The sequence below is a fragment of the Prionailurus viverrinus genome, chromosome B2 (genome assembly GCF_022837055.1).
Source record: "Prionailurus viverrinus isolate Anna chromosome B2, UM_Priviv_1.0, whole genome shotgun sequence".
Taxonomy (NCBI): Eukaryota; Metazoa; Chordata; class Mammalia; order Carnivora; family Felidae; genus Prionailurus; species Prionailurus viverrinus.
Window position 1 is genome coordinate 101,131,177 of NC_062565.1, and position 13,466 is coordinate 101,144,642.

The 13,466-nt window shown below is 41.1% G+C and overlaps 1 protein-coding gene across 5 annotated transcripts in view; it reads right to left on the minus strand.

Annotated features, from left to right (window-relative positions):
* FYN (FYN proto-oncogene, Src family tyrosine kinase) overlaps positions 1-13,466 on the minus strand; it is a 215,170-nt gene that overhangs the window by 164,336 nt on the left and 37,368 nt on the right. The gene's annotated exons all lie outside the window — the stretch shown is intronic.

The following is a 13,466-nucleotide window of genomic DNA, read 5'->3' on the forward strand; positions in this document are numbered from 1 at the left end:
ACTCAGCACTTCTCAGGGTCTTCCGAGAGGCCTGTGTTCTGTGGGATGATCTAAAGGTAAAAGCGGAAAAAGAATTCTGCGATCAAATGAATCTGTGAAACCTGGGCAGAAAAATATGTTAAACAATGGTGGTTGCACAAAGAAACTAAAAACAGAATTACCACACGATCCAGCAGTTCCAATTCTGGGTATATATCCTAAAGAACTAAAAGTAAATTCCTGAAGACATATTTGCACACCCGTGTTTATAGCAGCGTTATTCCCAGCAGCCAGAGGATGGAAGCAACTCAAGTGCCAACTTGGGCTGGATGGAGAAACAAATGCGGGATGTACATACAATGGAATGTTACTCAGCCTTAAAAAAGAAGGAAATTCTCACACATGGTACATCATGGATGAGTCTTGACAACATGATGCTAAGTGAAATAAGCCAGTCATAAGAAGACAATACTATACGATTCCATTTATAGGAGATATCCAGAGTAGTCAAATTCATAGAGATAGAAAGTAGAATAGTGTTTGCCAGGGATTCGGGGAGGGGAGAATGGAGTGTTATTTAAGGGGTGTAGGGTTTCACCTTTGCTAAGATGAAAAGAGTTCTGGAGACTAGTTGAGCAACAAAGTAAATATACTTAAATTACTAAACTGTGCGATGAAAATGGTCAAGATGGTAAATTTCATGTCATGTGTATTTTACTGAATTAAAAAAAAATACATTCAACAGCCATCTTTGCAGTAGGACTGATCAGAACCTTAAATGCTATTATGCATGGGGAATCCCTAAGAAGGGCATATAGCAGACAGCTTTGCCCAGCTTATCTGGCCTCGCAACCCAGTTTTTGCTGAGCATCTCATGGGACCAGTGTGCTTCAGAACAGACTTTAGGAAATGAGCTACTAAACTGGAAACTGTTAAAAAATAAGAAATCCTACTTTTTTTTTTTAATATTTACATCAAGGAAGGCAGGATTCCAGAGCCCGAAGCCAGATTTTCAACACAGCTTTAAGTTGCTATCATCCTCTGATTGAGGAGCACTAGACTCTATGTTCAACCCTGTCACTTATTAGCCACATGGCCTTGGTCTCAAACAAGTCACTAATTTTATCTCCTCGGATGTATGAGAATAATACTGGCTCAACCTATCTTACTGCTTTGTGGTGAAATCTAGGGAAAGAACTTGAAAAGTACCAAAGTGCTATTCAAAATGTAAGACAATTATTTATTATTTAAAAAAATGTATTTTGATGTTTATTATTTATCTTTGAGAGAGAGAGAGAGCGCGCACAAGAGCAGGGGACACAAAATCTGAAGCAAGCTCCAGGCTCTGAGCTGTCAGCACAGAGCCCGACGCAGGGCTTGAACCCACCAACTGTGAGATCATGACCTGAGCTGTAGTCAGATGCTTAACCAACTGAGCCACCCAGGTGCCCCCTGAGATAACTACTAAGTATTTATGCTTACTGAAGTGTAACAGACAACTTATGGCAACGTGAAAAGCTAAGAATAATATCTACAGGCACCAAACAGGCACTATGAGCACAGAGATGGAAGAGAAGGGAAAAAGGAAGAATGGTGGATTGAGCACTTGTAGTATAGCAAATAAAGAGTCTGGGAGTCAGAAAACATAGGTTCAAAAGCTGATTTTATTGCTGTCTGACCTTGGACAGGTCACTTAACCTCCCTGACTCTCAGCTTGCCCAGCTGTCAAATGAGGTGGTGGGAGATCATCTCAGAGGGCACTTCCAGCTATGATTCTATGAAATGCTGACAGAGACGTCACCACGGCACCTGCACGCCTCCTCCACCAGACACTTAAGCCTGCCCTCGCCTCGCTCCATGCTAGGATACAAAGATGAGCAGGCCACTGTCTGTGCTCCCTGGTGAGCCAGATGGGGCTGCTGGCCTGCAGACCAGTACGAGAAGATGAGACGGCACATGTGGGGGATGCCATGGATTTATTTCTTTCATATTATTCTCCTAGTGCCTTGCTCCAGTGTTTTTTTTAAAAAAAGGTGTTTCCAAAGTATCTTTAGTGCAGTACTGACTCAACTGAGCTAAGCAGATGGTGGGGAAAAGTTGCTAACTGAACAGAAGTAAAGACTTTCACAGAAGTAAGGCTGGGCAGACCGGGGGACCCACCTTCCTGCCGGGTTCAGTGACTATTCCCAGAAAATGTGAGATGCCCAACCACTGCAGGTCAGCAGATGATAACCTGTCCCAGGCACCCTCTTGGAAGGGCAGAACGTTGGCGGTGCGGGAAGGTGGGAGAGAAGTGGCTGGATACGGACAGGCAAGGGGCCCAGGGGAAGCATCAGTCTTTGGGAGGGGGAGGGGAGGGATGTGGGAGTAGGAGAGCAGGCCCCCATAGTGAAGGAGCTGGTGGGTTTTGATTTCCTGTGTGTCATGACAGAGAACCCCCAAAGGTATCCAAGGGGGCAAGTAAAAGTGTGCCTGTGTGAGGGAAGATGGAGTCCCAAATGAGTGGCAGGATGGAGGGAGTGCAGGGGAGAGGAGGCTGGGGCAGTTTAAAGGACAGGCTTGCCCAAGGGCAGTGTTGATACATGCCAGAAGGAATGAAAGTGGTGGCTCGGCGGGAAGAACATGTGTGACCAAAGTTTATCAATATATTAGCCGTGCGGAGTAAGACAGCATGCTTCTTCCAGCTCTTGGGGAGACAGGGCAGAGGGAGAAGCCGATGACCAGCTGTAATAACTGAAGAAATTACCAGGTGAGCTGGAAAAGAGTTCTCTGCTTCTGTCACATTTAGACTGAACTGGTAATGAAGACGTTGAATAAAAATGTCCTTTGAAGAAAAGGTAACAATGAAAATGAATTTGCAGACATGGGCAGGGGAGAGACTAGACATGGGGGATGTGCAAAACAGAAGGGGTTATTTATTCAATCTGCTTTAGATCAAGGACTCATCTCTTTGGGTCCATGAAGAGGTGCCCAGGAAGTCCACAGACCTCCTGAAGTATCACACTGTATCTCTGTTTGTGTGTATGTGTGCACACAGTTTTCTTGATGGAGGATTTCCCTAGCTTTAATCTGCTCTAAAAGACCCCCAATCAGTAGGTTTAAATGGTCTTAAGATCCTCAATATCATACGGAAAATTTCTCTCCTACCTGCTTGACAAATCTGCCATGTCAGAGCACATTAAGAATAAGGTGTTAAAACTGTATGTATTACAAAACTTAAGAACCAAGGAATACGGGGCACCTGAGTGGCTCATTTGGTTAAGTGTCCGACTTTGGCTCAGGTCATGATCTCAGGGTTCATGGGTTTGATCCCCGCGTCAGGTTCTGTGCTGACGGCTCGGAGCCTGGAGCCTGCTTTGGATTCTGTTGTCTCCCTCTCTCTCTGCCCCTCCTCTGCTCACGCTCTGTCTCTCTCTCTCAAAAAACTAAAAAATAAACAAAATAATAATAATAAAAAAAGAACCAAGGAATAGTCGCTCTCCTATCATCTTATCAAAATTAAGGTACATTATAACACTCTAAAGACCATTAACACTGGCAAATATATTTAACTTAAATATTTTAAATTGGCAATGTTAAAAGTACATTTAGAATTTTGCAAGTGCATTCCTTGCAAAAGGCTTACTGTGTCTATACTATTTTAATATGAAAGTACCTGGATCTTTAATATTCACAGCTAGATTCAAAGACCTGCCAAAAAACAGTTATTAGAACTACTTTTAACAGTCATGACCCCTTTTCCCCCCAAAAGGATGTTATCAAGTACACTGTGCAATAACGACTATAAATACATGACATGCCTGTTACTATAAATAAATATTGCACATTCTCCCAACCCATTTAATTACCATTCACCTAAAGCAGTGCAATTAAAAACTGTTGAATTCTGAAAATGGGAAAAGCCCTCTTGTCTCTCTTAGGTAGTTTTACAATCCTAACAATAGACTTAATGAAGCCTTTTAAAACAAGGACGATTACATTAAAATGACCGGGGCATGTAGAAATTCATTACATAGATCCTCCTGCTGTCTGATGGATTAAATGCCTCATCACACCCTAGAGAGAAGAACAAAGAAAAAAGAAAAATCACAACTTTCTGAGTGAACATCTTATGCCTGAGATTTAATCCGGCCCCGTTAATCACTCAGGACCACTCTACACCCAAAGTGCAAAGGAGATATGCTTGCTATCAGATAAATTATGAAATGGCCCTAAGAGTGCTGTACGGCTTACTGAATACAAACTGACATTACAATCCACATCTTGATGATGCCAGACAACAATTATCCAAGTTGATACAGCTTTTTCCCTTGAGAAATGATAAGAGCTACAAAAACAAAATCCACTCCCTGGGGAACCTTCAGGGACTGTTAGCACCCATTACCCTTAAGTACCCTCAGAGATAGCACCAACTGACAGTTTTGTTAAATTTATCTCTAAGTTGTTTTAAGTTTTCCTGTTACTATTATACATAGAATTGTTTCTTTGGCTTCATTTTCCACCTATTAGCTGCTAATATATAGAAATACAATTGATTGGGGCGCCTGGGTGGCTTGGTTGGTTGATGAACGTCAGACTCTTGATTTCAGCTCAGGTCATGATCTCAGGGCTGTGGGATCGAGCCCTGCATTGGCCTCCACACTATGCATGGAGCCTGCTTAAGATATTCTTTCTCTCTCTCTCTGCCCCTCTTGTGCTTTCTCTGAAAATAATATTAATAATAGTAATAATAATAATTGATTTGTGTGTATTGACCTTGTATCCTATAACTTTACTAAGTTCACTTATTTGTTCTTTCTAGAAGTGGTTTTATACATTCCTTAGGATTTGTCTATGTAAACAGTCATGTCACTATAAGTAAAGAGAACTTTACTTCTTCCCATCCAGTCTGTGTGCCTTTCATTTCTTGTTCTATCTCTATTCTCCTTCTTAAAGGACTACAGTGGCTTGTTTCACAGGCAAGGAAACTCCTGCCACTGTATTCCAGTTTGCTTCATGCCATTTTTGACCTTTGTAGAGCCATGAAGACTGCACCATGGGAAGCTGTGGCCTTACCAGAAAGATCTTGATCCCACCAAGCCATCCATAGAAAACAGGGGCTTAGATTCAGAGCCTCAAACTTGAAGGAACAAGAATTTATAGTTGATTTCCTATAGTTCAATTACTTGTACCTCTCAAGATGCTGACACATTAAAAAAAAAAAAAAAAAAAGACGAAGAAGAAAGAAAAGAAACACCAAAAGGAATTAATGAATTTTTGGACTTTTGAGCCAGAAGGGTCCTTACAGATTAAACCTCTCCTCTTATAACAAAAGTCAGGCTCAGCATGTCCAGCAACTAGTACAAAGCCAGCTGGAGGCAGACATAGAGTCTGCTATTCCAAACAGGACATGAATTGGGAGGGCACAGTCCTGGATTCTAGCCTTCAGTAGGTCAGGAATGTATTCCTGTCTATAGACTGTAAGTCGAAGAGTCTAGAGGAGATCTCAGATAATCTGAGTACTGGTCCAAGTAGATGGCATGACTTGGGCCCACGTGAATACGAGCATCTTTTTTGGACCTTTGCTAAGAGTGTACCCTAAACCAGGGCAAGATGACATTTTCCAGTACCTGGCTAATCTGTAGCTAGTTATTACTATTAAGAAATGAGTTAAAAAAAAAAAAAAAAGAAAAGAAAAGAAAAAGAAATGAGTTTTCAGGGCAACTGTCTGCCTCAGTTGGTAGAGCATGTGACTCTTGATCTTGGGGTTGTAAGTTCGTGCCTCACTTTGGGTGTAAGGATTACTTAAAAATAAAATAAAATAAAATAAAATAAAGAAAAAACTGAGCTTTCCTCTTCCTATCTGAATAAACTTACCCTGAAATAAGTTAAAAACTAGGATCTTATACAGCATATCTGACCCTGTTTAAACCAACTGCTGAACATGATCATCTCATATCATCATAACATCTTAGGGCTCACAGATAGCCCCTGGGGATCCTGCTAAATCTTCTCTTATATATTTTTTGTATTTTTCTCTTAGAAGAACTCGGCAGAGTCAGGAAAATCACCAGCCTGTGAGCAAGCCCTCTTTGCTAACCAAGGGATGTTATGAAGGATGTCCTCGGAGCGCCTGGGTGGCTCAGTCAGCTGAGCGTCTGACTTCGGCTCAGGTCATGAGCCCGTAGGGGACAAGTTTGAGCCCCACATCGGGCTCTGTGCTGACAGCTCAGAGCCTAGAGCCTCCTTCAGATTCTGTGTCTCCCTCTCTCTCTGCCCCTGCCCTGCTCATAATCTGTCTCTGTCTCAAAAACAAATAAACATTAAAAGAAAAAAATAAGGATGTCCTCAAATTAGCAAGCATTATTTCTGTCAATCAAATATATATCTTTGAACAGCTGAAATTCTAGAACTTTTAGGAAGTCCAGTTCTTCAAATTTCCCCTCCTGTCACGTAAGGCCAAGCATTCTTACTCACCAATCACTTCTCTAAAATAACCATCAGTTGTCACTGCTAAAACAGAAGTTCCAAGAGGTCAAAAGTGTTTACTGACATCAGAATGAGGCCCCAACTGGACAAAATAGAAATGAGATAATAAAAGAGCATCACTCATGGCTCTTGGGTGTGTACTGGGCAAAGCTTATTTCACCAGAGAAGGGGAAGCTGAGAGGGTAGGAACCACCACACTAGCTACTTGCACTGGGGACAGGGCTGGGGCTTGCTTGGGAATATTACCTCATTTGACTAGCAAAAACTGTAGGGGGTGGGGGTAGATATAACCTCTTTAGCTCCTGAGGAAGCTAGTTAAGTAGACTGCCCAAGGTCAAACAACCAGTTAATGGCAGAGTGGCAATTTGAATCCAGATTGATCTCTCTCTCTTTTTAAATTATTTTAAGTACATTTATTTATTTTGAGAGAAGAGAGAGTGAAAGCAAGCAGGGGAGGGGCAGAGAGAAAGAGATTCCCAAGCAGGCTCCATGCTATCAGCACAGAGCCTGATGTGGAGCTTCACGAACTGTGAGATCATGACCTGAGCTGAAACCAAGAGTCGGATACTTAACTGACTGAGCCACCCAGGTGCCCTCCGATTGATCTCTCTTAAGTCCATCCTTTTAATTAATTTTATTATAAAAGTAACATAAACATATTAACAAACACTGAGACAAAAATCCCCATGATCCCATAACCCAAATACAATGTTAGCATTTTGGTATAATTTTTGAAGGCACTTCCCACACATGCATTGTGCTTTGCAGAACTATGATCATCATATTCCACAATTTGGTATCCTGCATTTTTCTACTTAACAAGGTAGCCATCTAACTTATTTGACAAATTTTCTAATCATTTTCATTAATATATTATATTCCATGGGTAGACATGTCATAGTTTACATAATGAAACCTCAAACTGTGGAACATGGAGGTTCTTTCCAGTTTGGGGGGCAAAGCATGGTGTTATTTTGAGTATACCATGCTGCCTTCCTAAATATGTATGGTCACCACTGAACGTTTCGGATAGACAATGCCAATCAGCAGATGATAAAAACTGTGATTAAAGGGGCGTCTGGGTGGCTCAGTCGGTTAAGCGTCCGACTTCGGCTCAGGTCATGCTCTTGTGGTTCATGAGCTCAAGTCCCGTGTTGGGATCTTGTGCCGACAGCTCAGAGCCTGGAGCCTGCTTTGGATTCTGTGCCTCCCTCTCTTTCTGCCCCTCCCCGACTCACGCTCTGTTTCTCTCTTGTCTCTCAAAAATGAATAAACGTTAAAAAAAAATTTTTTTTTAAACCTGTGATTAAAATATTTTGAAAATGCCACCATCACTGAGCTCTTAGCCCTAGAGTCAAATAAATCTGATGAATGCTATTAATGAAGGGTGACCCAAAAATAACAAGTTAAAAAGAGCCACACTTCTGAAGCTCCAGAGAACATGTGCTGTGAATGGTTTCTGCTCCACTTTCAGTTTCCTAGGAATGCCAACAAAAGAAGTTATCCTCACTAAAATCTAGATTTGGAAGAATGAATTCTTTGAAAACAAATCCGATCACCTGTATGTGTCAGAGTGGTCAGAACTTACAAATGAGACCAACATGCTCACCCAGGGCTGTGTCATATTTCATAGTTAATTTGCTACTCAAAATGCCATACACCCATTTTTCTCAGGTCAAGTGAGTAACAGCAGAGCAGCTCTGAGTTTTCATCAAATAACCCTCTGAAGTAAAAGAAACAGCAATGTCAAACCCTGTGTAAATTTACTGAATTTATAAAGTATAAAGTATGGCTGTCATAAAAATCGCCTATGTTTGGGGGAGAGTAATATCCAAAACATTTGTGTGCCTCTGTGTGGACGTCTGCTTTGAAAACTTTATTAGGATCCGTGCCACCCAGTTTGACATTAAAAACAGCACCCTTAAATGCCCGGAAGCATCTATCTGCTCCCCAGATATAGCACTAAAGATTACTGCTGATCAGGGAAAACTGAGTGCAAATGGAGAGAACTGGGTAATTCATTCCTACTGAGATGGGATATACCACTTAATGACAACTTGACTACAGTCCATGCAAGATAATCTTCCAGCCTTTCACTGTACCCACAGTGGTTATTTAAAACCTAAACCTTCTTCTTCTTCATATCCCTAGCTCTCTCTACCCCACACTTAGATGGGAAGTTGTACTTCATCAGCCCCTAATGATATCCCTTTCCTCTGCAATGTTTAGCTAATCCTGCATTTCATCTTTCCTTTAGACTTCCCCTTCTCTTAGAAGTTAATCTGTTAACTCATGGGAATGTCAAATGGAATGTACAAATATCACCACTTTGGAAAACAATTTGGTATTTTTCAGTAAAGTTGAAGGTGCGCATACTCTAAGACTCCAAAATTCTTCCCTTATGCACTTATCCTAGAAAAACTGTTTGCAGCAGGATGCACATACAAGAATGTTCAAAGTAGCACTGTTTAAAATAGTGTAAAATTGGAAATGACCCAAATGTCCATTGAGCAGTGACTGAATACTGTCATAAAATGTGGCATGTTCATACAATGCAAGACCAGATAGCAGTGGAGATAAGTGAATTTCATGTATGTCACTTCATGCACCAACAGAGATGAATCTTTAAAAAGATAATCGACTCGGGTGCCTGGGTGGCTTAGTCAGTTAAGCATCCAACTCTTGATGTCAGCTCAGGTAGTGATCTCACGGCTGTGGGATTAAGTCCCCTGGTGGGCTCTATGCTGAGCGTGGGGCCTGCTTGGGATTTTCTCTCTCTCTCTCCCCCTCTTCCTCTCGTGCTTACGCTCTCTTTCTCTCTCTCTCTCAAAATAAATATTAAAAAAAACCCAAAAACAATTTAAAAAAACCCCAAAAACAATTAAAAAAAAAAGCAATTGGTATAAGAATTCCACACACACACATATATACACACACACAGCCCAAGACAAATAAAACTTAATAATAGATTACATAGGGAAACACACACAGAAAAGGCGGGAAATGACAAACACAAAATTCAGAACAGTGGTACCACAGAGAGGAGTATGGCCAGGGAGGAACACATAGGGATTTGCAAAATACTGGTGATATTCCAGTTCTTATGCTGCAGGATGGGTACCAGGTGTTGTATTTCTCTTACTCTCTCTTTCCCTCCACTCCACTCTCTGTGTATGCATATAATGGATGGACACACGCGCGCGCACACACACACACACACACACACACACACACACTTCTTTGTATGCATATATACATATTCCTTTGTAGACATCATCATCATCATCATCCATGTTACTCTGAGCCCTGGACCCACCTTCCTTAGCGCCTCCTTCCTGGCATTCTGACCCTGTGTGGAGCCCTCAGCTCAGACCTTTGTCTTAGACTTGAGTGCTTTCTCTGTCCAACTCCAATCAAACATGATGACCACTGAAGACCCAACATGGTGTCCTTTATTCTCTATACAGACTCACATGAGCATTCATCCAGGCCAACCACTGATGGTCAGGTAAGCTCTGAGGTAATGCCTCGCTCAGAAGGTGGTGTCAATTGCACTGCATTGACAGGGGGACCTGAAACACCACTCAGAGTGCAATGGCTCTTTGTTCTGTTACAGCAAGGAGTTCAAGGCAGTTCTAGCAGTGCTCACCTCGATCTCCTACACCTGACCCAACCAAAGGGTGTCTGTGTTCCTGGGAAGCTTATCAAGTTTCCCCCACTGCATTACTGCTAACCGGCCCGACTTCCCCAAGCCAAAACCCTTTCTTCCTTCCTCCAAAATAATTTCAATTCCACCCATCTCTCAGACACCCAGGCTCCCAACCTTAACAATAGTTCTGCATCTTCTTACCTCTTTTAAGGGTGGGCTCTGAGATTACTTTTCTGCTCTAACTGCAGTTAGAAGACCTCCTCAGGAGCCCCTGATCTTGGTACCATAGCCTTAATTTAGACAAAATAAGAATTCTTATTGAATTTATTCTACTTAAGTAATGTTTAAGCTAAAAGTTTTACCTATTTCCTACTCAAAAATCAAAACTGATAAATTATTTCAAAAGCAATTGAATTTGGCAAACAGTTGTTTTTGTTTTTAACACTGGTTTTTCTCCCTTATTTAAGTAGACTACTTGTGGAAAAAATACCTAAATTTTAACCACTGTCCTAGAGATCTGAGTTTAGGAGACTTGATTTTCTTCAGAAATGTTTCATACCATCTGTACTGTAACATAAAAAAAAAAGTCTCCATTTTCACTTTAATGGGACAATTTTCATTTGATCACAGAAAACATGCTAGGTGCGGAATGAATATGAAAAAAAATCACAAGAAAAGTCAGGAAAGGTTGGTTTATGCAAAGAGGTGCTTGGATACCGTGAAGCAAACCCTACCCTCAGCCCATGAGGGGCACGACACTATGATACAGTCAGGAGGCCGAGCTCCATGGATGTCTCAACAGCGGATGCTGAATTCAGCAATAAACACTGGAACTGAAACACAGGTCTGAACTTCCAAGCCAACGAAGGGGATTCCAAAGTGAAAGGTAACAACCTGACTCAGATCTGATTGTGGGAAAAGAGAAACAACAACAAAAAAAGAGTCCCTTTGGAGAAAAGCATCAGAGTTGGCCCAAGTCCATCAATTTGGGCAAAGAGAGCTTTCAATAATCATGGAGCCAGGAGATACAGTGATATAAGAGAAAACACAAAACTCTGTCATTCGCCACTCGAATTTGAATAGAGATACAGCAATGGATACTTATGGGTTAAAGCATCAGGTAAAATACCGGCTGCCTAAATTTACATACAAACAAGCCGATGGCATGCAGTGATTTGGGCTTTTGCCCCCAAAAGAAAATATAAAACAATTTCTATATTCCAACAAAGAGCAAGTGATTTAAAAAAATTTTTAATGTTTATATATTTTTGAGAGAGACAGACAGAGCATGAGCAGGGGAGGGGCAGAGAGAGAGGGTTTTTTAAAAAATTTTTTTAATGTTCAAAGAGCAAGTGATTTTATTTTATTTTTTTTTAATTTTTTAATTTTTATATTTTTTTAAATATATGAAATTTATTGTCAAATTGGTTTCCATACAACACCCAGTGCTCATCCCAAAAGATGCCCTCTTCAATACCCATCACCTACCCTCCCCTCGCTCCCAAAAGAGCAAGTGATTTTAATCATGCTCTATGGTATTTACCCAAAGGAGCTGAAAACTTACGTCTATGCAAAAACCTCTACACAGATGTTTATAGAGTGTCTTTATTCATAATTGCCAAAATTTAGAAGCAGCCAAAATGTTCTACAGGAGGTGAGTGGATAAATAAACTGTGGTATATCCAGACAATAGAATATTATTCAGTGTTAAAAAGACATGGGCTACCAAGCCATGAAAAGACTTGGAGAGAATTTAAATGCATATAACTAAGTGAAAGAAGTCAATCTGAAAAGGCTACATAGTGTAGGATTCCAAATACATGACATTCTGTAAAAGCCCAACCACAGACACAGTAAATAAAGATCACTGGTTGCCAGAAGTTAGGGGCAAGGGAAGGATGGACAGGCAGAGCACAGAGGATTGTTAAGGAAGTGAAAATACTCAGTCTAATGGTGACTACACATGATTGTACATTTATCCAAGCCCATAGAGCATATAACACCAAGATTGAACCCTAATGTAAACTATGGACTTGGGGTGATAATGATGTGTCTATGTAGGTTTATCAACTATAACAACTGTACCACTCTGGTGGGGATGTTGACAGTAGGGGACACTGTGCATGTGTGGGGGCAGGCGTATATGGGAAATCTCTGGGCTTTCCCTTCAATTTTACTGTGAACTGCTCAAAAAAGTAAAGCCTATTTAAAAAAAAAAACCCGAAAAAACAAAAACCAAAAAACAAAACAACAACAACAACAACAAAAAACCAAGTGCTTTTTCCTGTCTTGATACCTCTTACCCTGTTGGCTCTGAAATTGTTTCTGAAGCTTTTTCGTTCGAAAAACATTACATAACGTCTTGTTGTTTCATTTACCACCTAGAAAACATGGAAGCCTAGCTATATTTTCCTCTAAGCCACTGTAAAAATAGAAGAAAGAAGTTACGGGGCACCTGGGTGGCTCAGTCAGTTAAGCGTCCAACTTTGGCGCAGGTCCTGATCTCACGGTTCATGAGTTCGAGCCCCACATCAGGCTCTGTGCCGACAGTTGGGAGCCTGCAACCTGCTTCGGATTCTGTGTCTCCTTCTCTCTCTCTGCTCCTCCCCTGCTTGTGCTCTGTCTCTCTCTCTCAAGAATAAATATTCAAAAAAAAATTTTTAAAGTTACATGATTGGCTAGTAGCCAATATTTATTAATACCAAATATGAGAAATTATTATGGTAACTGTCGAAAGTCTTTTTGTTCTTCCAATTCATGGGTCATACATGAAAAACAGCACTCCTGACATTTTGTCAGTGAGGCCTCTCCCATCCCTAAAACTTCACTGTGGATCACCGTGAGGACTTCCAAACTTTGTGAGTAGGTTTCACAAGTTATTTCGTGTTCAATACCTGAGGGCTGTTCAAACTTTTCCCAATGATCAAATTTACTTTTTTGCAATAAGCATCACCCTGATGCACCTCTCTGGTAAAGGAAACAATGTTTTTCTCCCTTATTTAATAACTGTATAATAGGCAAAGTTTTTTAAACTACTGCTTCCCATACCACCCGTTTAGGACTACTTTTCAGAACATTCCTCCAAAGATCAACAAAATCATCTCCCCAACACGCACGCACGCATACACACACACACACACACACACACACACACACACACACAGGTCCCATCTGTTTCAAATTACTGTGGCACTAAGTCTTGATGAAGAGCAGTAGAAAACAATAATGTCGTGGAAAGAAATGGGGCTTCCCTGGCCCATTCTTCTAGCCCAAGTCTCTGCCCCATGTCACACCTGGAAGTGACCCGATCCTTGGCCGGTACTGCCCGAAAGAAAGAGGGGACGACAAAAAGACATTGCTCACTCCCATC